Source organism: Pezoporus flaviventris, unplaced genomic scaffold, assembly GCF_033815535.1.
Source record: "Pezoporus flaviventris isolate CSIRO_AGI_PZ_B2104156 unplaced genomic scaffold, CSIRO_AGI_Pfla_v1 ptg000015l, whole genome shotgun sequence".
NCBI lineage: Eukaryota > Metazoa > Chordata > Aves > Psittaciformes > Psittacidae > Pezoporus > Pezoporus flaviventris.
Window position 1 is genome coordinate 28,634,442 of NW_026892563.1, and position 25,727 is coordinate 28,660,168.

Genomic DNA, 25,727 nt, shown 5'->3' on the forward strand with positions numbered 1-25,727 from the left:
GGTACATAGAATCAGGTCTTCTGTTGTTACATGGGATTATGTGGTTACCCCGTTTTGACTTTGAATGTAATTTATTACTGGATGGTTTAAAACTGGAGCCTCCCTGCCCCACATACATCTTTTCTGTAAGATGTATGCAGAGTGGAGAGAAAGGGAAACATGATAAGGGGGGGAATAACAAAGTAAATGTTCTGTAAAAGATTAAACTAGCAGAGACAGCCAAGGTGGGAACAAAAGGGAAAGCATCAGAGGACAAACAGCAAAGCATAAGATTAAGGGGAGAATTGTATCTATGATGGTCCTGTACGTGTCCTCTTTGTGTCAGAAATTATCCTGGGAAGCCAAGCTGTGTTTCAGAGACAAGATGCAATTCAAACACTGCTTTGTTTGTGACCTCTGAGGCAAAGGTAGAAAGGACCTTCCTAAAGTTTTGCTTATAAGTACTTAGGTTTGAATAAACACTCATATTGTCTATCTAAACTTTCCACACCAAAACAAACCAGGGTTTGTTTTCCTCCTTTTTAACACTTTCTGTCCTCAGGTATTTCGGTTACTCATGCATTGGTTGTCTGTAAATAATCCTTAATGTTCCTTCACTGACTGAACTCAGTCCTGCAAAAATATATTTACCTGGTTCTGTTTATTACAGAACTGTCAATGTGCCATATTTTTGTAAAATATCCCGTGCCTGTGGTTTTGTTTACTTTTGAATGCAATCTAATTATTTATGTAGCACCATAGCCTATCTGAATTTGCTCGTACCTTGTCAATAGTCATATGCATCCTGCCTCTACAGATTTCTTTTTCCTGCCCTTCTGTAGCAGGTACGCAATTCCTAGCTTTATATGTAGCTTTAGGAGTTGCTGAATGCTTATGAATGGTCACCTGCACTGTTTCTTCTTGACCTCACCGCACTCTCCGTTTTTCTTATCTGAAACTTGCAGACATGCTGATGAGCTCGGAAGCTTTTCTGCAGTGGGAAGGGGTTTAATGGCGAAGAGGTTGCCCATACGACTTAGATGGAAGAAAGTATTGGTGACAAGCTTTTCGGTAAACATCCATCACCAGGTTGTGACTCCCGAGCACAGCCTGGGCAGTGGAACATATGTAGCTGCACCGCAGGGACTGAAAACAAGCAGAAGAAAAATGCACATAGAGTCAGAAAGATGACGACTTCTGTGAACTCTTGTGTTTCTATGTGTGAGGCTGACTCTCGTGGAGTCTGCTGTTGTCTTTTGTCATAAACAGCAGCATGCACTTGAGCTGGTGCTTGCCAGGCAGAACTCAGCCACTGAAAAGTCAGGTTTGACTTTCTGGTGAACCAGTCAGGCCAAGTCTGCTGTCTGATCCCTAGTGTTTTTGATTAAATGCTGGTTTGTGTTCTGTGCAATAGAGATGAAGGTGGTATATATCCCGGAGAAGATTCTGGTTGACTAAACCAGAGAAGCTTTAAAATAAAAACTATTTCCTTGCCATTCAGTCACTGAATTTTCTTCATCTGAAACTCCATAGACTAAATTCATGTATAATTATTGTGAATTAAACTGATAAATGCTGACCTTTAAATACCAGTATAGCAAGGAGATGTTACTGAATCATACCAGGACAAGAAATCCCAAAATAGTGAGATTTAAAACTCCTTTGTGGAGATAACTAAAAATCTTTTCTGTTTTGATTTCCGACCCTCCTCCTCAAAAGAGTTTTCTTATAGCAGACAAAAGATTCTTTAATTTAGAAAGGACACAGTGTTTGATATTTTTAAAAAAGACTTAACGAGAATTAAAAATTAAATATTACATGAAAATGTACCTGATTTTATTTCTACTTCTGATATGTCAGGAAACCAAATGAAAAATAATACACCCCCCCCCCAAAAAAAAAAAAATTTTTGTTTTAATTATTCAGAAAGGAAATGTTTGTAAGTTGTGATCTCCTCCAAACAGGTTCTCTGAGCTCTTTTGATTGTTGGGCTGGTTTGTTGTTGTTTTTTTTTAATAACTCCATTGATACAAGTTAGTGGCATGAAGTATTAAAACTGTATTTTTGCCACTCTTTAGTGCAATGAAAACTGCAGTGTTAACAACGAAAATAATTTTTATTTATAGCATGTTGATCAATGTAGCTGGAACTTTTTAGTATGCAAACTCAACTAACAGTTCAGGGCCAGGAGGTCTGAATTTCCATCACTAGAGTGACTTAAAGCACACGTACTATTTTCTTCAAAGTGCATGGGTACAAAACAACTCAGCTTTTCCTGCTTTTGGGGGTGGGTTATTGGGTTCATCTCAGGGTTGGAAAGGAAGTTCAACTAGGCAACTAACTTAGCAGTTTAAGTTTGGGCTTGAAGAGGAGGTAATCAGGCTCTGGGCAGTTACTTCTGTTTTAGCATAAATGAACCCAAGAAGTATGAAATGTCACACATTCTTATTTTTGCAAAGAAAAATGTTCTTGTAGTAACATGGTATAAATCCCTAGTGTAACATGTACTCACAACTGAAGATTTTAGAAACAATAGAAAGAGGAGGAATAATGTGTATATTTTTAAAAATAAAAGATATTGAAGTCTTTTTTTTCTACTCTCCCAATAACAAGTTAGTCCTCTTTGTTAGAAGCGTTAATAGGTTATACTTTATATAGTTTATGTACTTTATCTTCTTTTTTCCTGTTCCTTTAACTAACTTTTAATGTCTGAGGCTCAGCTACCTGTCAAAGGAGTTTTAGGCTAGCATAGTGCCATACCGTGAAGGAGAGACAAAACAGAAACTTTGGGTTTGGCTTATTGATTACCTTCTTAGCTTCTGTGACTGGTGACTGGGCTAGAACAAGTACACAGAAGTTGAGAATAGTATAAACAAACTCTCAGTGAAGGAAGCAAACAGCTGAATTTTTAGCTCATCTCTATGCAGTTAAAATACCAAACACAACTCTCTAAAGTACCACACAAACTCTCTAGTAGCATAAGATACCACATACTGAGTTCATTTATTAACTTGATTTTTGTTAGCTTCTGAAGAATACATTTCTGACCAGTCATTAACTTCTTACCTGTCTATCTCTGTGATAATTCTTCTTCAAGCCTTGGCTGCTGGGGTTCATGTGATTGCCTGTATCTTTAGGATGTTTTCTTAAATTTTTCTGAATTTCTCAGTGACAGAAAAACTTTGAAGCATGGACAGAAAGAAAACAGAGGAAGCTTCTCTCTGTCATGATTGTTGGTATGAATGTAGCATTTTTGATTGCCTATGGTAATGCATGTCCCACTTAATAGGTTGTTGAAATACATAATAGTGAATAGGGCTAGCACACAGGTATGAGTACTGACATGTGTGTGTTGTTTTAAGCATCAGCATTGTCCCTGACACAGTCTACTTGGCACTTCAGTAGCACTGGTAAAGCCTAGATTCTATGCAAGAAAACATCACACTCTTATGTAGAAAACTACAGATTTTGGCGGGCAGAACAGCCTGGTATTTCTTTGTCAGCTGCATTCTTCCTGTGCGCCTTGAGCGTTAGCTGTCCCATTAGACATGGGACTGGCATGCTCAGGGATGCTTCCTGAGCTGGAAGCAGGGCTTGCCCACTGATAGGGATGATTACTACTAGCAAGAACAGGACAGAAAATGCTGAACAGATTAAATACTTTGAAATTGTGCTGTTTTGTCTATGTTGCTTAGGTCACTTCCTTTTAGATACAGGAGTCAAATTATACATGAGTCTGTAGTTCCTCTCCACTCAAGTGGAAAATATATTATTGCCTGGTTTTATGAACCCATTTAAAGCTGCTTACACTTCTTTTACATAGCTGCTTTCTGACTTTCTCCTGATGTTATCCAGCTTATTTCCTTTCCCCAGACTCCTTCCACTCCTCTCCTACCAGACACTGATGTAAAAAGAGACAAGAGTGACACAGCAGTAAAGCCAGGCTGTGTGGATGGCAAAGGTGGTTTCATGCTAGTGACATTCTTCCTGTGAAGCCAAGAGGGGAAGGGACCCTGAAGAATGAAACCCCTAGGGAGGTGGGAGCCCTGTGCTGAGATTCATTTCAAAGGTGATGTGTCTTCCTCTGAGCTACAGTCCCTGTTACCCTTCTGTTTCTAAGAGAGGAGGCAAAGCAGGGCAGGCTGCTCCCTTCATTACTGAACCTTTTTTAAATTTTGTATATGTCTGCCTGACTGAAAGCCACTGGTGTTACACAAGTGATTTGTTCAGCTGAGCATCTTCCCTGCTCTGGTCTATAACCCAGCAATGAGAGGAGAGGGCTGTGGTGAGTGTATGTAGGCATATCTCTGTATATGCACATACCTGGATACAACACATGCTCCTCATATATGTATATATATGAGTATATATATATATATGCACATACACCCTTGGTATTGCATGTATGTTTATATAAGAGGGAAAGACAGTGAAAATTTTACATCAAAGTGAGAGAAAATTGCAATGGGTGAACCAAAAAGTCTGATAGGCTGCTTACTTAAACTGCACAGTATCTCTGATTTAGCTAAGTCCTACTGCTCTGGAAGACAGCATTGGAGCAGAATCCTATCACACCTCTGTATTTCTTTCAATATATATGTCATCGTCTTATCAATAGTTACCTCAGGAGCAGAATGCTCTGAGGCAACATAAATGCAAAATAATGAGGAAATGGTAAAACCGCTGTTGTTGAATTGAAGATACAGATCAGAAATTCAAGAGATTTTTATTTTGATTATTTCATCTCCATCACATGTTTGAAATGAAGTGGTTTAATATTTTTGAATAAGCTGAAAATCTTCAAATATAAATGGTATTTTGTGATGCCTTTTTATTTCTGGTTGCAGCTAATACCAGAATTTCCAAAATACCACATCTCTGGGAGAGGTGCTGTATTTTGTGGTTACCTAGGATTTGTATTTCTTATGAGAAGGATATTAGTCTAACCTTGTAAGACTTGAATTTAAACTTCTGGATGTTTATTGTGACTTCTGAATGACAGAGGCTGCATTTTATTGCTTGCTCATGTCCCAGCAAGCGAGCACAGTATATTTCAGAAATATAGCAAGCACAAACAGGCCTTTTTTTGTCCTTTGACATAGTAACTTGACTTATTTTTCTCTAAATCTATGAAGTCTTGAAACCTTCCAATTGCTCATTATGAAGGAGCGGGAGCTGGCAAAAAATATTCAGAAAACTCATGCTGCTATTCTGGGTGCCTTATATAAAAGACAGGGAAGAGAGAGTTTGTGTACCAGTGGTTACTCTCTAGAGTATGTGGATTTCTTTTTCCCTCTGGCAGTTTCATTTTTACATTCCAAAGTCAAAGCTGTCTTCTCAAAAGAGATCTGTATTTTGCCTTTTAAAAAAAGAAAAAGAAAAAACCAGCCTTCGCTTAGTCTGTCAGGCAGCATTTATGCTCATGCTGCCCTGTTGCGCCCCGAGTCTGGCTGTGCAGCACAAGATCGTTCAGCATGGTTTTCTTTTCCTGGGATGTGCTGAGACCTCAGGCAGCAGATGTGAAATGCTGAGGCATTCAGGTGTCTCTGCTGAGCATTCTAGGCATGTCTCATATCACGGATGAATGCAACAACTATGAAAATGGCCACATTTTGGAAACAAACCAGCCACGCCTCACCACAATCGTTGTGCTTAAAAGAAAAATTGTATTTGTGTGTTAGATTGTGTCACATACGTCTTGCCTTCAGGGTGTCAAAGGGGCCTTCTTTGAAGCCATATGTTTCAAAGAACAAGCAGCCCCTGCATGTACTCTGTACAGTCCAGTGGGGTTGGTGCTTTGCCTGTGTTTGTCTGGTTGAAAACCTGTGTATTCTCCAGGGTCTGACACTTTGTAGAGGTGGCATGTTGATCCCAGATGTTACTGCTGCTGCTTGTGTCAGTGGTGTTGCCTGCCTAATAATTCATGGTGTTTCTCAGAGAATCTCTTGCTTGCTCCTTAAAGTCTCAGTTTTGGGAAAAGAATGCCTGTGACCCAGATTTAGGGAAAATACTGTGTTGGTGTTGCCCTGTTTTAGTTAAGCACTTTTTTTCCCTCCTGTAAAAAGAGGTTGAAGAACCATGAAACTACAAAGCCCTCTCCTACGCTTACTTTATTTTGAGGTAACAATTTCTAGTTTGGTTACATACAGCAGCTTTTAGCTACTTTGAGCAAGTGCTGTCTCAGATGCACTTGGTATTGCCTGTCTTTGCTAACGAAAGTCTCAGATGTGCGTTTGCTGGGGCGGGTGTGTAGGTGGGTAGATTCATATCTAAGAAGAGAAGCATAATGTCTTGCTTTGAGGCTTCAAAGGGGCTAGGGTGTGTGTGAGTGAGAGACCATGAGCTCTGTTTCGTCACTGCAGCTTATAAGTGAAAGGGACTCAGTGGGCATGAATGTTGTGGTTGCTGTCAGACAAGCATGTGTGTCCCTCCATGATTCTCTTGGAGCATGGAAGCAAATCTGTGTAAAAAGGATATTCAAGCCATTTCATAATCAGCTTCATAGCCAGGTCTTGGAAATACTGTAAGGGCTGCCAGAAATCAGCTGTTTTGTGCAAGGAAGAAAGGTTGGAGAAAATGAAAAAACAAAAAAAACCCATGACCTTACTGATATTAACCTGACCCAAGAGATAAAGAGGATGGAGATTTCTGTAAGCGACATCCAGCCTGTGTTGTGACAATGGAGCACAGCACAGCAGATTGTGCAGTGGTGGAGGTGAGTTCCCTCCCTCACTGGCCCCATGTTGTCAGAGAAAAATAAACCACTAAAGTCACAGGCAATCTGCTGGGCAAACAGTTCCAAAAGTCACAGGTGATCTGCTGGGCAAACAGTTCCTAAGAAGTTCTCAAAATGGCCTGGCTGGCCTAATACTGGCGTTGAGCAAGGGGACTGCCAGGGAAAGTGGCTTTCTCTGGTAAATGATGGGTTTCTGAGGCTGTGCAGGGTTGCAGCAGCAAGGGGTTGCAGCAAAAAAAAACGCATTTGGTTTTCTGGAAAAAACTGATTTGTATGGTCTGTTCTGAAACTCAGATCTGATCCTTTCTCATCGAAGTACAGCGTATCTGGAATATAAAAGAAGGGCAAAGAGAAGTCATATAGTATGTATAATATACAGTATCTAGGGAAAGAAGCTTATTATTGTTAACAAAATCTGATAAAAGGATGATGAGTGGAAACTGTAATGTAGAGATGAGCAAGTTGGATAGGTATGAGAAATTAGATTTATCTGCCTGTAAAGGATAATAAAGTAGTTATTCTCTACTTAACTATGGCTATAAACTTATTATTAAAAGCAGCCTGGAGAGTGTCTAGTGTGCAGTGCCAAGAGGTGCAGCAAATGTAAAAGGGAGCCCTTGCCTGAATGCCATGGCTCTATGCTTTCTGTTGTTCTCTGAACTGTGCAGGTCGGCGCTGAGTGTCATTAAACTGCAAGTACTTTTTCCTGTTTAGAAGTCCTATTTTTTTAACTTTTTACAGTACAGAGTAATTTTAAAGAATATGAGAGACACGGAACAGTCTGTAGGCAACTGTAGGAAATAATTTAACAAAGTCACTTTAATGGTTTTCTGTTCTTTTCCACTATTAAGATTGCACAAAATGCACTTTGCAGACTTTTGACAAGTCCTCTGGAACTTTATGCATCAGTTGTTTGGGTAGGATCATTCTGATTTCAACACATTATATTTACCTCAACACTTGTTCCATAGGTTTCTATTCCTGATCATTCATTATACAGTTATTTATAGGTTATAAAGTATTTTCTTTAAATAACGTCAGACATGATTTTACTGAAACTGCTAGGGTGCCTCTCTTCTGATGTAGTGTGTCACATCTGCGATTTGAGGAACTCAGATAAAAATGACTGGAGTGTAATTCTAAATTCTTTATCATCTTGCAAGTAACAAGCTGTAAAGAGTCCTTTTGCTTTTACACTTCTGCTCAATAATAATAAATTTTCTGAATGAAAACAAGTATATAAATTTTGCTTCGTCAGTTACAAAGTGACTAATTATTGAACAGATGGCTGTACAGTGTTTCCATGAGACTTTTGGTGTCATCAGCCACACTAGAATAAGCACAAAACCTTTCTCTGGTAATCAGTAGCGTCTGTCAGTATTTCTGGAAGTCAGAAGAGTTTGCAAGTTGACCTACATGCGTTAGTGACTTTGATTAGAGCTTTTATTATCAATTTCAGCACTGCATGAATGGTAACATTTAAGATGCTCATATGCTATGTAACTTGATCACTCATCTACCCTGCATTTGCAGAAGAGGAATATGATCCTGCTTAGAAGCAAGTCTGTGTGCAAACAGACAGATGTAATCCCTTCACTAGAATTGCACAAATCTGCTGTGAAAAATTCAAGGAGCAGAGTTTGTTTGTTTGTTTTTTTTAATATAATTTACTGACACTTCATAAACACCTGAAAGTACAACTAGCTTTGAAACATGATTGTTTTTAAAATCTTATTTTTTTCAGTTATGCCTGGAATTACAAATTGGTTGTGCATGGATTCCAGTCGTGCCTGATATCAGGTATCAGGTTATTCTGCAGATAGCATAACCAGCTGCAGAATTTAATTTCTTAGAAGATGCAGAAATACTAATCTCTGAACAACTTATCTGTGGGGTATTTCTGTGCTGCAGTCAGCTGAGAACTTTAAGTGAAGCAGGATATTCAGTGTGCTACTTTACTTAGCTTTATAAATATCATCATAAAACTGTCATTTTTTTACTGCTCCTAAAGATCACATAGTAATAACATAATAATTTTGCAAAGGTTTTGTTAAGTAATTTTTGCCTTATTTGCTCCCAATAGTATAACAGTGATAGAAATGCGAGAGGGAAAAGAGAAGAAATATTGCTCCAAGCTGATAAACTATGTCTTAAAACCATCAGGTTTGGATGACTGGTTGTTAGCATGGTGATAAACCACTTGAAAAGACACTCTGTCCCAGGGGGTTGAACTTTTTGTCTTTTAGGCACTTTAACTATTGTGATCATAAACTCATGAGATCAAAGTATGTAATGGAGGAGAAAGAGGCTTGTACCAAGGAAATCTAGCTTTACAGGCTTACAATACCAGTTTAGTAAAACAAAATGATCTTGGGTCTATGCAGTTCACCATATTTTCTGCTGATATTTTCTTCAGTGTTTTCTCCAGCATATGATATGCAATGTATTTGTTTAATTTAATATACTGTTCGCTCTATAGATGTATCTAGATCTGTATGCATGTATTTAATTTAGGTGACTGTATAGAATCTCTTAGGTAATGACTTTTTGTCATATCCAAGCTGAAAACTGACTGACAGGATAAATACATCATAAATTTTTCCCCATTGTTTTTTTTTTGTGAGTCAGTTTTATATTCTAAACAGTCTCAAGTAAAGCAGGTTACAAATCCAGACTTTTGCTTCATGCACACAGACTTTTAGACCTTTGTATCTTGCGCATGTGCTGTCCTCTTACTCAATGAAATTGCTTGGAGAGTTACATACCTGTGTTTGACCTTGTGCCATGAGCCAAACCGTCTTGTCCTTCCTGCTTTTTTCCCTTCTCTTTGTAATAATTCATTCTAATGTAAGTCTTGTAATTAACTTTGAGTAAAGCACTGCTAGATTTTGTTGATAAAATAAAAATATAATTTTGGGGTATATTGCTATAAAAATAATGCTGTTTAATGTGAAGGGTTCAGAGGAAACTTTTTTGCTGATTTCTGATGTGTAGGAATGTGAAAATGAATTGCAGAAGAACAAATTATAGAGTCACTCTGAAAGCAGGGTAGAATACAGCAAACCTAAAGAAAAGAGTAATGAAAAGTTTTATCTGCCAGAAAAAAAATTATAGCGTCATAGCTCCCCAAACTTACAGAAGGCAAAGACTTCTCGTGTAATTAATCTTGTATAAGAAAGACATATTTGAAACTATCTTTTAATTAAAGCTTATCACTACATGTTTCTTGTGTGTCCTTGGAGGTATATATGTGCTTGCTTTGGTACTAAACCTATCTTCATTGGATTAAATGGCCTGTGCTAACTTCCATTGAAATCAATAGCATGGAGAATTAATTCACCCCATTACAGAATCTGCTTTTTAGTGGGAAGAGAACTGGGCCATTTGTTTACATTCACTTGTATTTATTCCTCAATTTGGATGCAATAAACCTGAATATAATCCTCTCAAGTGGTGTCGGTCTGAATAGTTTTACTTTTTTTGTCTGTAGAATCAATGTAACCTCCCCAAATGGTTATCAAGGGATGGATTGAAATAATTAATGCACATCTAATGGCTAATTTGGTGAGATAATGCTTTGCTTAATAGGATTAATTCCATGCTTGCATATACAAGAAGCTCCCAGAGGCACAAATGAAGCTACTGCCAAGGCATCACAAAGTGGTATTTGTCCTTACTATCTTCCCTCTTCCCCTCTATCATATAAGAAGTACACACTAGGTCCAGATATGAATGAATGATGGATCAATCAAAGGTAATCTCAAAGCATTTGTATTAAGGGACAACATTGTTTTGGTTTTTTTACAAGACCACGCATTATCTGGGCAGCCGAGCTTTGCATTACATATTTTAAATAGTACAATATACAACAAACAGTTCTGTGGTAAGAAGAAATTTTAATGGATGGAAGTAGAAGAAGGATTTTCATAGAGAGTGCATAGCAAAACTAAATGTAATGCTAAGCATCCTTCTCATAAATTTAGGAGAAAATTTATTTCCTGGGGCATCCAATCATTTGGCAATCTTTCACCTCATCCAGCAGTTCTACAACTGCACTTTCCAACACTGTGTTTCAAATAAAGGTCATCTAAGCTCCCAGTATTATGAAAAATGGAGCTTGTATAACTTTCCTTTGCATTCTAACTCCATCTGAGCTGCACAAAGAAAGTAAACAAATACTTTATCCAGGCAGTCTTTTTATCTGTCTGCACATCTCCAGAGGCTTCTTTATAAGGCTTTTTGTAGGGGGAGAGGAGGTGTTGAAAGCAAATAAAATTTGAACATTTTCATCCATTTTAGAAGCAGCGCTAAAGATTTTATAATAAACCTGGTTTATGAGACTGACAAGCAATTACATCAGTGCAGCGATAATGCAATGCATAATTCTGCGCTTACAAAATTAGCTGAAGTGGGAAAAATCAGAGAGATCATAGGATACTATCTTAAGTGGCTGCTGCAGATATGTGCTCTAAAACTCAGAAGTATGAAAAGAATTTTTCTGTAAACTCTCTGGTAAGTGGATGAGAGCTGCTTGTCTACATTAAGATGTAAGGAATAAATACAAGGAATCTGTGCTCTAGAGAAAGCCATAACATTTCCCCAGGAAAACAAAACCGAACAAAATCCAGTTAAAAACAAGGTGGGATTTCTGTGTGCAGTGTTTTTGGAAAATTTTCTCAAGAAAAATCCTGAAGAAAAACCAATAGGGTAAATTCAGTGCTGTAGATTAAATGAGCTTAAATTGCTGATGGTAGCTCACCTTTCCAGGTTTCTTATACTGATTTACATGACCTAGACAGAGCCTTTCAGAAAAGGGCCCCTCTTTTTCCACACACTTTACAAAGTGTGCTGTACACATACTAAACATCACAAATAAGATCAGCATTGTAGCTTACAGCAATACGCACAGTACCAGCCGTGTTTCCTATGAAGATCAACCTTATGCAGTCACTGTCTTTATCATTTGGCCCCATTCCGCCAAATTTAATAGAGGAGTTAAGGTTTCAATAGGGCAGTTTGGTTTCTCCAGGTTTCATGAGAACTGATGGATGGAAAGAGAAACTCAAGGCAGTGCCTGCGTGGCAGCAGCATGAGCTCAGCAGGGACCTTCTGGGTTTATGCTGCCATTGGCAGGCTGATGGACATTCGCGGCACATACCACCACTGGGCAAGGCTAGCATTGTGTGATCTGCAGGGATGTGAGGGAAGGAGAAGATTTAAGGCATGTTCAGAAATGCTGGAATTTTTTTATAATATAGAAATAAAAGTGGAGAGAGGAGAGAAAGCAAAGATTTGCATCTGGGGATATAAAAGAGAGAATACAAATAAGTGATTTCAACAGCCTTTCTTCGCCCATTTGTGCTAGCTTCATGTGTCTATAATTCAACTTGTTCTTGGTTTAATGCAAACACAGATCAGTCTCTGAAATCCCATCTCTATCATCAGATGTTCTTGACAGTATAAAAATCAGAGATCTTGCCATGTTCATTTTGGATGACTGATGTCAAACTCTAGTACTCATTCTGATGGATTCACTGTTACTGTAGAATATTGCCATTTTTTTCCCCTTTACAGAAAAGATCTGCAAAACACCTTGTGTGTTGATGTTCAAATGCTTTCTTCTTCTGCTTCTCTGAAACCAGCATGTTAAAGAACTAGTGAAACCTCAGGGTCTTTAGTGTGTTCATGTTGTCATCCCATCCATTTTTCAGCATGCAGAACATGAGCTAGTCACTTTGTCATTAAATGCTTGCAGGAATAGATAGAGATTTCCTAGTTAAGATGGAGTGTAGAATCTGGCCTGTCCTTTCCCGATGAGCTGATTCAGAACATTGCTGTGGGTCACAAAAGCTTTGTGCAGCACTGTCTGTAATTATTGCTATCAAATGAACTCTGCAGCTGAGCCTCTTCTGGAAAATGATTTTGTGTTATTAATAGATGTAAGTTTAAAAACAGATTGGTTATCTGCATTGTCAACGACATAGAACACTAACAAATTTAAAACTGCAAAAATTAAATACTTTTCCAGAAAGCCAACAATGCCTAGGATTCTCTGCTTTACCAAAGATGCAATTTTAATACCCATATTATATAAAAAACAGAAATTGTGGTTTATTTTTTCCCTGACCCTGCACTATTATATTCTTTAATTTGGTGTTCTTACTAATTTTAGTTAGCATTGCTTGGAAGCTCTCATGTTCCCTTTCAGCACAGTAGTTATTACAACCAGTGAACACTTGGAAAAAAATATCGTTAATAAAAGAGAAATTAACTCCCAGAAGAGACCTCAGGCGTGACTGGAGACTTGCTGTTTGTGAAAGCAGTTTGGTGGCCAACGGATACCTCTTTTGACACTTCTCTTTTGTTGGTGGTGTTGTATAGCCACATTTTAATGTACATATTGAATACTGGAATTAACGTGATAAATTTTAATATTACTTGAATGCACTGTAGTTGTGAGTAAAGCATGATTGTTTACTTTAATCTCAGTCACAAACACTGACATAGGAAGGTTTAAACTCTTGCTGTAAATATAGAGGAAATTTTCTTTGTGATGAGGGCTTGGGGTCCTTTTCTTCCTTTGTTTTGCTTTTGCCACAAGTGTGTCTCTCCATAGAGAGGTAATTAAAAAGGTACTAACTCCTAGTGTCCGAGGTTTTGAGAGCATTTGATTTTTCGACAGGTAAAATATTACTTTTGTTATGGTTGGCAAAATAAGGGTATTGCATAAAATAATTAATGATAAGGAAATTCTTTCCTATTTCCTCCACAGGAATTCATTGCTTTTTAAGTCCTTAATTCCGTATAAATCTATATATAAGCTCTTCATATTTGCCATTTCCTACTTATGTATGAGAATTATAGCCCCCCCCCCTTTTTTTTCTTATCCTGTAAGGCAATCTGAGATAAGGCTTTCCTAAAACTGGGTGTTGTCCATCATGTGGCTTGTATTAAAATGTAGTGATGATGGAGGCATACCAGCCACAGTCGTATCACCTGACAGAGGCCTCAGCAGGAAGGTGTTAATGGGAACAGAAAGTCATGCACCTCTGCACCACTTGCAGAACCACAACTAATGCCCTTTCTGTTTAGTAGTGTTTTACTTTGCCATAATATTTTAGTTGTATAGTTGCTGCATGCTATGAAAATGTGAAAATGTGAACGCTCCCAAATTAGAGGAAGAAGCAATTTGTTCTTTTCTCAAGGGGAATTCATGATAGTCCATGGAGTTAGGGTTTATTCTGAGGCCCTTTGCTGAAGGGTTCTGCCAAGGATTCAGGCAAGATTTCTTGTGATATTGCCATTTTGTGATAGCTCATCACTGAATTTTTTTTATGAGGCCTGTGAAATGCTTCATGTTCAGAGTGTTTTCAGAGTGAAATATTCCCCAGTGGTCTTATTGATAAGCTTTGGTGAGCAATGCTGCAAAAAAAAAAAAGTATGAAGGGAATGAATATTAAACCAAATCCTTAATGAAGCTTTCTCTTTACTCTGTATGTAACTGCTGTTACATGGGGCTTTCTGGTCTGTGCATGTTCTAGTAGAGGCAGGACATGACATGCATGGCTCCCCATTAAGTGGATCAGTGGCAGGGGTCTGAAGGCCTGCTCTGAAATCTCTCCCTCCTCAGAGTGTTTAGCTACTACAGCATATGGAGCCTCAGCCGTTGGAGCTGGTATAACCTTCTTCCTGTCTGATAACCTGAGGCCACCACTGCCTCTGTAAAATGATTTAACTGCTTCTCTGCTTGATACCAAGCTTCAGTAGTAATTTCTTCACCCTCAGAAGCCTTCTTGCAAGTGAATGTCTATAGAGGGACTGCAATGAAAACATATTGATATTCATGAGGCTTAAAACATGGTTCTCCTGCTGGATGAGCTAAAATAAATCTTACAGCCTTTCCAGAGCTTTGCATATGTCTATCTTCCTTTTGATTCAGTCACGATATTTACCTGCTGAAAGACATTGTATGAGGAGTGTGTTGAAAGATGTTACTACAGACCTAACCTAAAAAAAGAGGATGGCTTTCATGCTTTCATTCTCGGGGGTTTGGTGCCCTTCCTGACACTGGCTCTTTTGGCACAGGTTAGATCCAGTGCTGCGAGTGAACTGGAGTGGAAATTGATCCTGGAGAAAGGAAAGGAAAACTGGTTTCATCCCAGTAAGATTAGCTATGATGGGCATACAGTCGTGGCTTTGACTGTTCATCAAGGACGAATCCTCTAATTGTCGCAGCTTTTGTCTGTGTTGGCTGTAATGCAAGGAATTGCTCACTTAGAACCATAGAATAGTTAGGGTTGGAAAGGACCTTAAGATCATCGGGTTCCAACCCCCCTGCCATGGGCAGGGACACCTCACACTAAACCATCTCACCCAAGGCTCTGTCCAACATGGCCTTGACCAACGCCAGGGATGGAGCGTTCACAACTTACCAGGGCAACCCATCCAGTGCCTCACCACCCTTACAGTAAAGAACTTCCTCCTTATATTCAATCTAAACTTCCCCTGTTTGAGTTTGAACCCATTACCCCTTGTCCTGTCACTACAGTCCCTAATGAAGAGTCCCTCCCCAGCATCCTTCTAAGCCCCCTTCAGATACTGGAAGGCTGCTATGAGGTCTCCATGCAGCCTTCTCTTCTCCAGGCTGAACAGCCCCAACCTTCTTAGCCTGTCTTCATACGGGAGGTGCTCCAGTCCCCTGATCATCCTCCTCGCCCCCCTCTGGACTTGTTCACAGTATCACAGTATGCTAGAGATTGGAATGGACCTCAAAAGGTCATCTAGTCCAATTCCCCTGCCGGAGCAGGAACACCTAGATAATGTTACACAGGAATGTGTCCAGGCGAGTTTTGAATGTCCCCAGGGAAGGAGACTCCACAACCTCCCTGGGCAGCCTGTTCCAGTGTTCTGTCACCCTCACTGAGAAGAAGTTTCTTCTCAAGTTTAAGTGGAACCTCTTGTGTTCCAGTTTGTACCCATTACCCCTTGTCCTATCATTGTTTGCCACTGAGTAGAGCCTGGCTCCATCCTCGTGACACTCCCCTTTATATATTTATGTACACTAATAAGGTCACTCCTCAGTCTCCTCTTCTCCAAACTATAGAGACCCAGCTCCCTCAGTCTTTCCTCATAAGGGAGATGCTCCACTCCCTTAATCATCTTAGTTGCCCTGCACTGGACTCTCTCCAGCAGCTCCCTGTCCTTCTTGAACTGAGGGGCCCAGAACTGGACACAATATTCCAGATGGGGTCTCCCCAGGGCAGAGTAGAGGGGAAGGAGGACCTCTCTCGACCTAATAACCACCCCCCTTCTAATACACCCCAGGATGCCATTGGCCTTCTTGGCCACAAGGGCACAGTGTTGGCTCATGGTCATCCTGTCGTCCACTAGGACCCCCAGGTCCCTCTCCCCTACACTGCTCTCTAACAGGTCGTTCCCCACCCTATACTGGAACCTGGGGTTGTTCCTGCCCAGATGCAGGACTCTACACTTTTCCCTTGTTATATTTCATCAAGTTATTCCCTGCCCAACTCTCCAGCCTGTCCAGGTCTCGCTGAATGGCAGCACAGCCTTCTGGCGTGTCAGCCACTCCTCCCAGCTTAGTGTCATCAGCAAACTTGCTGATAGTACACTCAATTCCCTCATCTAAATCATTGATGAATATATTAAATAATACCGGTCCCAGTACTGACCCTTGAGGCACTCCACTAGATACAGGCCTCCAACTAGACTCAGCCCCATAGACTACAACTCTCTGGCTTCTCTCCTTCAGCCAGTTCACAGTCCACCTCACTACCTGATCATCCAGACCACACTTCCTCAATTTAGCTGTGAGGATGCTGTGGGAGACTGTGTCAAATGCTTTGCTGAAGTCAAGGTAGACCACATCCACCGCTCTGCCATCATCCATCCACCGTGTTATTTCCTCATAAAAGGCTATGAGATTGGTCAAGCATGATTTCCCCATGGTGAAGTCATGTTGACTGCCCCTCATAACCCTCTTATCCTTGATATGCCTTAAGATGGCACCAAGGATAAGGTGTTCCACTACTTTCCCAGGAATGGAGGTGAGGCTGACTAGTTTATAGTTACCCGGGTCCTCCTTCTTGCCCTTTTTGAAGACTGGAGTGACATTTGCTTTCCTCCAGTCCTCAGGCACCTCTCCCGTTTCCCAAGACTTGGTAAAGATGATGGAGAGTGGTCTAGCAATGACTTCCTGTCATTGTTCCAACAGTTCCATGTCCTTTTTATGTTGAGGACACCAGAACTGCACACAATACTCCAAGTGAGGTCTCAGGAGAGCAGAGTAGAGGGGCAGAAGCACCTCCTTCGACCTGCTGGTCATGCTCCTTTGGATGCAGCCCAGGATACGGTTGGCTTTCTGGGCTGCGAACGCACACTGCTGGCTCATGTTAAGTTTCTCATCGACCAACACCCCCAAGTCTGTAAATAGCCTTGTAGCTGCAATTCTCCTTCCAGCACACCCACCTCTAGTTTGCATCATTGTGAGAGAAAAGTTTCCTACTTTTCTCCTTTCTTGCAGCTGATCAAGAGAGCTGCAGTGGAGCTCAGAGACAAAACAACCCTGTTACATCACTTTTTGGGCTTGTGCATCTCTGCACTTTGATTTCACAGCTTATGTCAAACTGAGTAGTCCCTCCCTTCAGTAAGACAAAAAGAAAAGACACTAAGAAGTCTGTGTTTGCTGACCGATACAGGCTATTTTGTGCATGGATATTTCTATTCCTTTATTACCCAGCTAATAGAAAACCATTTCCTGACAATAGTGATAGCCAGCATAAGCTTAATGACTTTTGGAAGCCTGAACCTAGGATAAAAGGGAGTGGGGGATGCAAGTTGGGAACCATTTTTCATGTTATCAGTATATTTGATTACCAGAGCCATGGGCTGTGAGCTGTTTAGCATAACCATACTTCCACTGCTTTTTGTAAAGTCTAACTTAAAAGCACTATTTTAAAGTGCTAGGGAAACATCTACCACATCTGTGAGGTGCTTACTGAACAGAGAAACACACCTGATTGTGATCAACAGCATCTTGTGTCTGACTTTGTGTCTCTTTCTTCAGCTTTGTGGCATGTAGCCCAAATCTTTGGGATTCCCAGTGAGCCAAGATGTGTAGACTGAATTCTTTTAAGTAGTCCTTCATCATGTGCACTGGGTTGTAGAAGACTACCTAACAGTAAATCAGTTTGGTGTGAGTTGCTATTGTGGGTTGCATAGACAGAATTGGTAGGGGAAGGGCAGGGGTAAGTGATCTAGCAACAGCCATTTGAATAATAAGTCTTGCCTCTTGACACACTTAACACGAGATTTAATTGGACAAGAGAAAATTTACAGTAGAGAACATCTTTTGCATTAATTGGATTAAACTTCTACTACCCCTGATGAAGATGGGTCTAGTAAAAGCACATGCCTAATCTAAAACCCCTACAGAATTTGAAGAAGCTGCACAGCTTGCATCTGTCATCTGAGCTTGTTGGATATCCAGGTTCTACAGTCACCCTGTGAATGGTTTGGTGTCTCTAGGAGGCAACAGTAGGTTTACTTCAGGAAAGCCCTTTTACCATGTTCTTGCAAAACTGAGAAGTGAAAGAAGTTGCTTTTTTTGAGAATGACTGATAAACAAGGAAGGAGTCCCCTCCCAGAGATGAGCAAAGCACTTCCTTCCTTTCTGACACGGCTCTGGAAGGATTTGGAGGGTGCAGGATTGTCTTATTTAATGGTATGTTCAAAGTTGATCATCTTCACTGTCAAACTGGAAAGGTGTGATTGTGAAGTTGTTAGCTGCACACACCGTGTCCTCTATTCACAAATCAGACAGCTGTTGGAGATCTTCCGGTCTAGCTCAAGTTAAAGTACCCTGGATTCTATCAGTCTTTATTTCATGGTGTGCTAGAAAATGTTTGGCCTTTTGTGGCATTATAATATTTTCCTCCTTTTGAATCTATTTCTTCCTAAACGTCAGAAGGAAAAGTGTTTTATTGGAACTTTGCAATACTGCCTCCCTGAAAGGCACCCTAGAAGAAGTCTGAAGGGCTCACGAGCATCCTGAAGCAACTTGACCTCATGTTTTCACAGTGCTAACAGTCTTTGGTATAAAAAATCAAAAGTTAATGACCTGAAATTGAATGTAATTATTCTGGCTGCCTAACATCTGATATGGTAATAGCAGCTTGCTCCTTGGCTTTGAAGCTGAGGACAACAGCAAACTTCATGGGCACAAGCTGTGCCGAGGGCCATGTTGTGTTTCACAAATACATGATGGTGTATTGGTGACAAACGTGAAAATTCTTTAATGCTGAAGAAACTGGTGGTGAGGGAAAAGAAAAAAAGAAAAGCAAGCCAGTAATGTAAATAGCTCTGAAGATTTTATGCCAAGGCAGTGGCTGCTATGGAAAGACAAACCTGGACATTTTTTCAGGCAGTGAGCTCAATGTAATTTTGCTGTGGTGGGATTATTGTATCCTCCTGTGTTAAAAGCCTGCCGGCTTTCCTTGGGTGTCTTGGTTGTGCAGATATGGTAGCAGAAGGGTTTTATGTTGAAAGTGTTACTTGGCCCTGTAATACAATTAAAACAGTTTAATGATCAACAGGGCTATTGTTCGTCTCCGCATAAAGGGAGAAGCCTCCTGGCTTCACAGACTTGGTTTGGTGCAAGGAACATCTTTCACTTCACTCATTTCTAACACATTAGACCTGTTAATGCACCATGCCTGGTGTAATCCAGACCCTTTCTTCCTTCAGTTGTTTTTGCTCTTTCCATCAATGTGCCTAAATGATGGCATGGAAGAACCTCTTCATTTTGTGACGAAAGATTTGACCTTTGCTTCTTCAGTCTTGGGAGTGTCCCAGGTATTTTTATTATTGATATCTGTAAGTAAAAAAACATAGAAATGTATAAATATAAATAAACTTCAGAATAGATATGTTCTTTATGAACAGGATTATCTTTCATAATTTTAGGTGGCTAACTTTCAGGCATTTAGTCTGGGCTCTCCTTTCAGTTGCAAACTTGCATATACTTGGAGAGTAGCACCAAGCAGGATTCTCATCCCTGTTCCCTTTCTGCCCCAAACCCAGACAGCTCTTGAGTTCACTTTCAGAGAGTGTCAGTGTGGCAAGATCCATCACATATGGCTTCTCCGTGTGTTTGACTTCCATAGAGAAGATCTGGTGAGTGACTGATGTGTAGTGTGGTGTGGTGGCACCCTTAGCTGAGAAAGTTTGTGTGCTGGGGGGCTGTGGAAACACAAACTGCAGCATGAGATTTTGGAAGATACGTAGGGGATAGAAGTGGGGTGAACTGGATGCAGCGACTGTGAGGCCCTCAGATCACAGCTGCTGGAGAAAGGTTGCCTGCTTTTCCCTAATGTGTATCTGTGGCAGCTCTCAGGTGCTGGGAGAAGGCACTACTGTTTCTGTCTTTAAACACCTTTGTATGTAACCACAGTATAAAACTCTTTATTTATAACTGTGTTAACTGAATTCTGGTAACCCCTAAAAATTCTCAAATTAATCATTTAAAGAGAGAGAGAGATGATTTTGTGGTGGACAGATTTGGTCTGAATTTACAAGTAGTTCAGCTTTTACAGTCGGTATTTCTTAAGCAACTACCAAGAATCATGGTGTAACTTAATCCAGGTGCACACTAAAAACATTGAAGAGGGAAAATCCTGCTTAAAAAAAAATGGAGTAATGTGTTTCAAGGGTCCAGGCCACGTTTTAGTGATTCACTTCAGTAAATCCCTGTTGGGACTTTGGGGGGCCAGCATTGAGGGCCGGCAGTGAAGGCCAGCTCTGTGGACTGAGCCATAGGCAGCCTCGGGGTGCTGATTGTGCTGTGTTTTGGATGTGTCTGGCTATGTGTTTTGGGACTCCTTGGCTTCCTGTGAGCCTGAAGCAGGAGAAAAGCAGCAGCATGTGCTGGGACTGAGCTGGGGGGTGATGCTGCTCTCAAAACCACACTGCACAGGGCGGGCTGCCATGCCAGGCACCTGCAGCACAGCTCCCCACCCGCCTCTGGGCTTACCTCTCAGCTGATGAGGCTGTGCTGACCTGCTGCGGGGAGCGGGGGGGGTGGAGTGTCGCTTGTCACTGGCAGTTGCTGTGAATTGCCTTTTCTTTTTCTTTTTATTTTTATTTTTTTTTCTCCCTAGCATACTTTAAAAAGTAAAAGGCCACAGAGGTTGTTATGGGGAGCTGGCAGTGTGGATCCGTGGACGTGTTTGTGGACCAGGGTGAGAGATGTGTGCCAGCCTGCAGTTCAGGCATGTGGGTTCATGGACCTTCAGCGGCAGAAGAGAGTGCCTGGGCATAGAGAAAGGCAGAGCTTCATTGCTGGGTGGGAGGAGAGAAGAAGGGAGAAAAGTCCAGGCTTTGGAAGGAGGAGGTGCTAGGAAGCAACTTAATGGCAGAAGCACAGCTTGGGAAAGAGTCCCAAATGCGCTGGCAGGCAGCTGGGGGTTGAGGCTGAGCTGGCAACCTTGTCACAAAATGCAGCAGTGTTCCCCTAACTGACTTGGTCTCCTTCCCTACTGCCTCATCTGCTATGGCTCTGCCAGTGCTTCCTCAGCCTGCGTCAACTCCTTGTACAAACTTTCTAAACTTTTCCTCCACAAATTCCTTAAAAAAAAAAAAAAAAGTGACCCAAACAAAACAAGCAAAAGCATAATAACCTAATGCTGTAGGTTGCATAATTTGTTTCTGGTTTTCCTTAACATCCTGGTCTATGAGTAAATGTTCCTGCTGTGCAACAGGGGGATCTAACTGTGCAGCTACTTGAGTAAGAGCATGTGGTTAGCAGGAGTAAATGCAAACTTTGTAATTGTTATTCCTTCAAAGCTTGCTTCCCTCCTGAGCAAGAGCACCACTCTGACCTCATCCATAAGCCCTTGTGTATTTGCATAGATGGATGTTGACTTGTGACTCAATTCTTTTTTGATGTCTGGAGAGAGAGGGATGCTGTTTGCCCAAGCCACATTTAAGCAGTAAGCCTGACATCAATTTACAATGCAATGTAACTGTCTTCTCCGCTGCCTGTGACTTGACATTATCTGTGCCACGTGCCTGTACTTGGACATCTTGCTTTAAAACCCTGCTGTACTTTGCTGGACTGCTGAAATTTGGACTGGTAAACCACTGGTATATGAAAAGACATTATGTAACTTGCAGTAGGCACTGGGTAATCTGTAAGGTTAACAAAGTAGGAATTATCAGTAAAATGGTCATTATTTGTGCTTTACGCTGCATGAGGCAGCTGAATGTGACTTCCCCTCATGCCTATTGGCTCTGCCGAGCTCCCAGCATCAGCACATCATAGAATGATTAGGGTTGGAAAGGACCATCAACAGCAGCAGTGCAGCCTTAGCCTCAGCCCCCCAAACAGGTTCAGGACTGATGGGGGGGGAGGGAGTGTGTTTTGGTGGTGCCTGAGGGACTGGGCTTCTGGCTGTGTGTGTTGTGCAAATGTTGAAGAGGCAGCAATCTCTCCTCTAGCAGTTTAAAACCCTAAAGTGATTGTGTTCATATAAATGGATGCTATCTGTTTTTAACTGTTTTAACTGCTAGTTATTCATTATGCTTCATATCTCTTTGACCTTTGTTTCAATAGGCCTTGAATGTTTTGCCTTTTTCTCTCTCTCACTTTCTAATCTGGAAAGCTGTTGCAAAGGTTATTATTGAGAAGGTTCTTCACATCTTTTTTTTTTTTTTTCTTTTAAGAATACAGAAATTAAAAATGCTAAGGAAGGTGTCCTGGGTTCAGCAGTAGCAGTCATGTTTTTTTTTCCTTTGTGTTAACTGGTGCAGTGCTGTGTTTTGACTTCTAGCTTGAGAACAGTGTTGGTGAAGCCGATGTTTTCGGTTGTTGCTAAGTGATGTTTACCCTGACCAAGGACTCTGTGAGTCTCATGCTCTGCCAGGGAGGAGGGGAAGCTGTGAGGAAGCAGAGGCGGGGCGCCTGACCCGGGCTAGCCGGGGAGGTATTCCATACCACAGCACGTCATGCCCGGGGTGGGGGGTAACTGGGAGTTACCCGGAAGGACAGGAGCTTCCGGGTGGAACTCGTTTTCTTGGCCGGTGGTATCGTATTCTCTTCCCTTGTTATTTTCCCTTATCATTGTTTTAGCTGATAGTAGCGGTGGTGATTTGTTGCTGGACTGTTCTTGTCTCAACCCGTAGGAGTAGGAGTTGCACTCTCTCGATCCTCCTCCCCGTTCCTCCGGGAGCGGGGAAGGGGAGAGCCCCGGTGCAGGGGGGGGGGAGACGGACACGGACCTTGATTGTTGTCAGCTCGGCACCACTCACTGGGAGTGAGTGAACAAGTTACCTGACTGGGTTTAAACCACGACAGAAGGAAAAGACATAAAGTAATTAATTTTCTTGGTTTGTTTCTAAACATTGGACTCTATCATTGCCTCAAAACATATGTCTCTAGGAACCATTGCAGCTGGACTACGTCTAGCAGGATTTCCCTCACTGAACAGCTTTAACCCATTGCCTGGGCTACTGGAGGCCAGAGTGCCCCAGATAAGCACCACCTAGGCACCTGGGTGGCTCTGCAGAGTCAGCCAAGGTTAACCACAGCTCACATGGAGCTACAGCTGAGCCCCTGCATTCTTGACTTCTCCTACATATACCTCTATGTCCCCTTGAGCATCTGGTCTGGGGAGTTTATTAGTTCTGGAAAAATACGGGACTGGAGATGACAGTGTGAATGTGCTCTGCTTTGGAACAGGAAGAGGAGAGTCAGGGCCAGGATCCCCAGAGCTTTCCTCAGCAGCATCTCAGATACCCCCAGGCTTCCTGGCTCTGGCTGGCTCTGTGTCAGGCTGCTCACCTTCCTTACATTGTGTTTCTGCTTCGGGACACATGCAGCTCGAGGCCAGGCTGCTGTACTGTGTGAAAGCAGCTTAATTACTGCTAGAAACAGATTGCCTCTGGATGCTCTACAGCTGTGTTTCCCCAGTGCTGCATTTTAGCTGCCAAACCTAAAGCAATTCACACTGGTTTTGTGTTGAACCAACTCTGGCATATAATACTGTCCTGTGACTGTTCAGAAGGAAAACACTAGGAAGCTAATCTCAGCTAGTTTGTTGGTTTAATACCCAGCATTGGGCAAGTAACTTAATCTCTGTCTTCATTTACCCCCGAGATATGGGGTTTTATAATCCTGAAAAAAATAAAGTGGTGAAGATTATTGTTTATAAAATGCTTTGAACCTTCTTTTTAATACCATAGAAACAGAAGAGGGAGAAGGAAAATAATCTAGAATCTTATTTTTTTTCCATGGATTTGTTTCTAAACATATGATTCAAAACCAGAAAAAAAAGAAGAATGTGAGCTCAGGGTTCAGCCAAGCAAACAAATACCCTGTTTGGGAATTATTTTTTTCTGTTGTGTTAGGCTCTCAGTAGGAACAGTGATTGTATCATCATCTGCTTGAGAATTTACAAATACATTACCAAGTACCCAGGCACAGCTTTTCAGTCATGCTTCATACAAATCTTGCAATTGAGCAGTGCGACAGGCCATCACCTTTAACTTCAGTTCTGTGAAGGAGGCTTCCTCACAGTGCTGACTGCCTGAATGTCACCTGCAAGATCCTCCTAATGAAATAATCAGCATGGCCTGACAGGGCAGGGAGAAACACCAGTATGCAGTACGCAGAATGGTCCTGTTCTCAGCACTGGGGTAACTCACCACCATGCACTGTACTGGGTGGTTCAGCTACCCTCCATCACTCGTGGTTAGTAAGAATTGCCATACTTTGTTTGCCTTAGGAAGGAGATGAATTGTACCAACTCTTTTCCATTTATCTTCAGTGAAGGGCTTCACAGGCTCTTGATCATTCTTGTCTTTATCTTTTGAACTCCCTCCACTTCTTTGTACAAAGCACATCCCAGATTAATTTGTGATTTTTTTTTTAATTTTAATAACTGTGCAATACAGCTTTTCCTTTGGGGATGGGCCTAGAACTGCATATAGGATCTATAGTTATATAGGCTGCTTGACCTGAATTGCTTTAATTTTTCTTTTAGTGACACTTATGAACTTACTGCATGTTTATGAACTGAAAAGCTGGTTTCATCAGTTTCAGCTGCTGGAGACCAACAATATTACTGTGCCCTGCTATATGTGTCAGGGTATAAACATATGCAGCGTTAACATCATGCAATGAACATCAACATCTTCCATGTAACAATTTTACTGAGCTTTCAGTTAGGGTAACGGTAGATTTTCCTCCCTCAGGAAAGTTTTAATACTTATCTTAAATACAAAAAATTAATAATCTTTTAGGGGCAATCCATTCAAAAAGAGGCCTGTGGTTGTGGTTCTTGTGCAGGGAATTCAGGTTTAAAACCTTCCTCTCAAACCAAAAGCACATCAGGATGACTCATGGGTATCTCATGGATGTGTCCAGACATCCGAGGTTAAATGTCTGTCTCTCCTGCTCATAGTTCTCTTTGCAGGATTAATGGTCTCCAGCATCCCTAAACCAAGAGAACACTCACAGAGAAGACTCTGCAGCTTTAAGGTTACAATGTATAACCTGAGCTACAGAGATGCATCTAAAATTCCTCTTCTGAATAGTGATTTCAGCAGCTCTCCAGCCAACTGTGGTGGTATCAGTCTCTTTTTACATTTAACACAAAATTTTGTCCTAAGAAGACTTTCACTGAATTTTTGTCAAACAGACACACTTTCTCACACACACAACACACGCACAAGTTTTAATTGGTGGACAAATCCTTAACCAGGACCAGTAATGAATCCTTGCAGGAGGTGCTGCTGGGTTTTCCCAGAAAACAAATGCTTTGTGTGAGGTTTTCTTGCCGTGATCTTGGTTAATCTCCATGCAGATCTCCATGCAGGCTCTGCGGGTGGGAAATCCAGGATAAAACGTCCTGCATTGGTTGAAGGAGGTCACGAGCATTTCTGTCCTTGGAGATACTCTAACTCAGCTGACCGGGGTACTGGACAGCCTGTTTAG

At 41.2% G+C, this 25,727-nt stretch overlaps 1 protein-coding gene across 1 annotated transcript in view; it reads left to right on the forward strand.

Moving 5' to 3' along the window:
- The window catches only part of CD247 (CD247 molecule), a 53,442-nt gene that overhangs the window by 18,719 nt on the left and 8,996 nt on the right, over positions 1–25,727 (forward strand).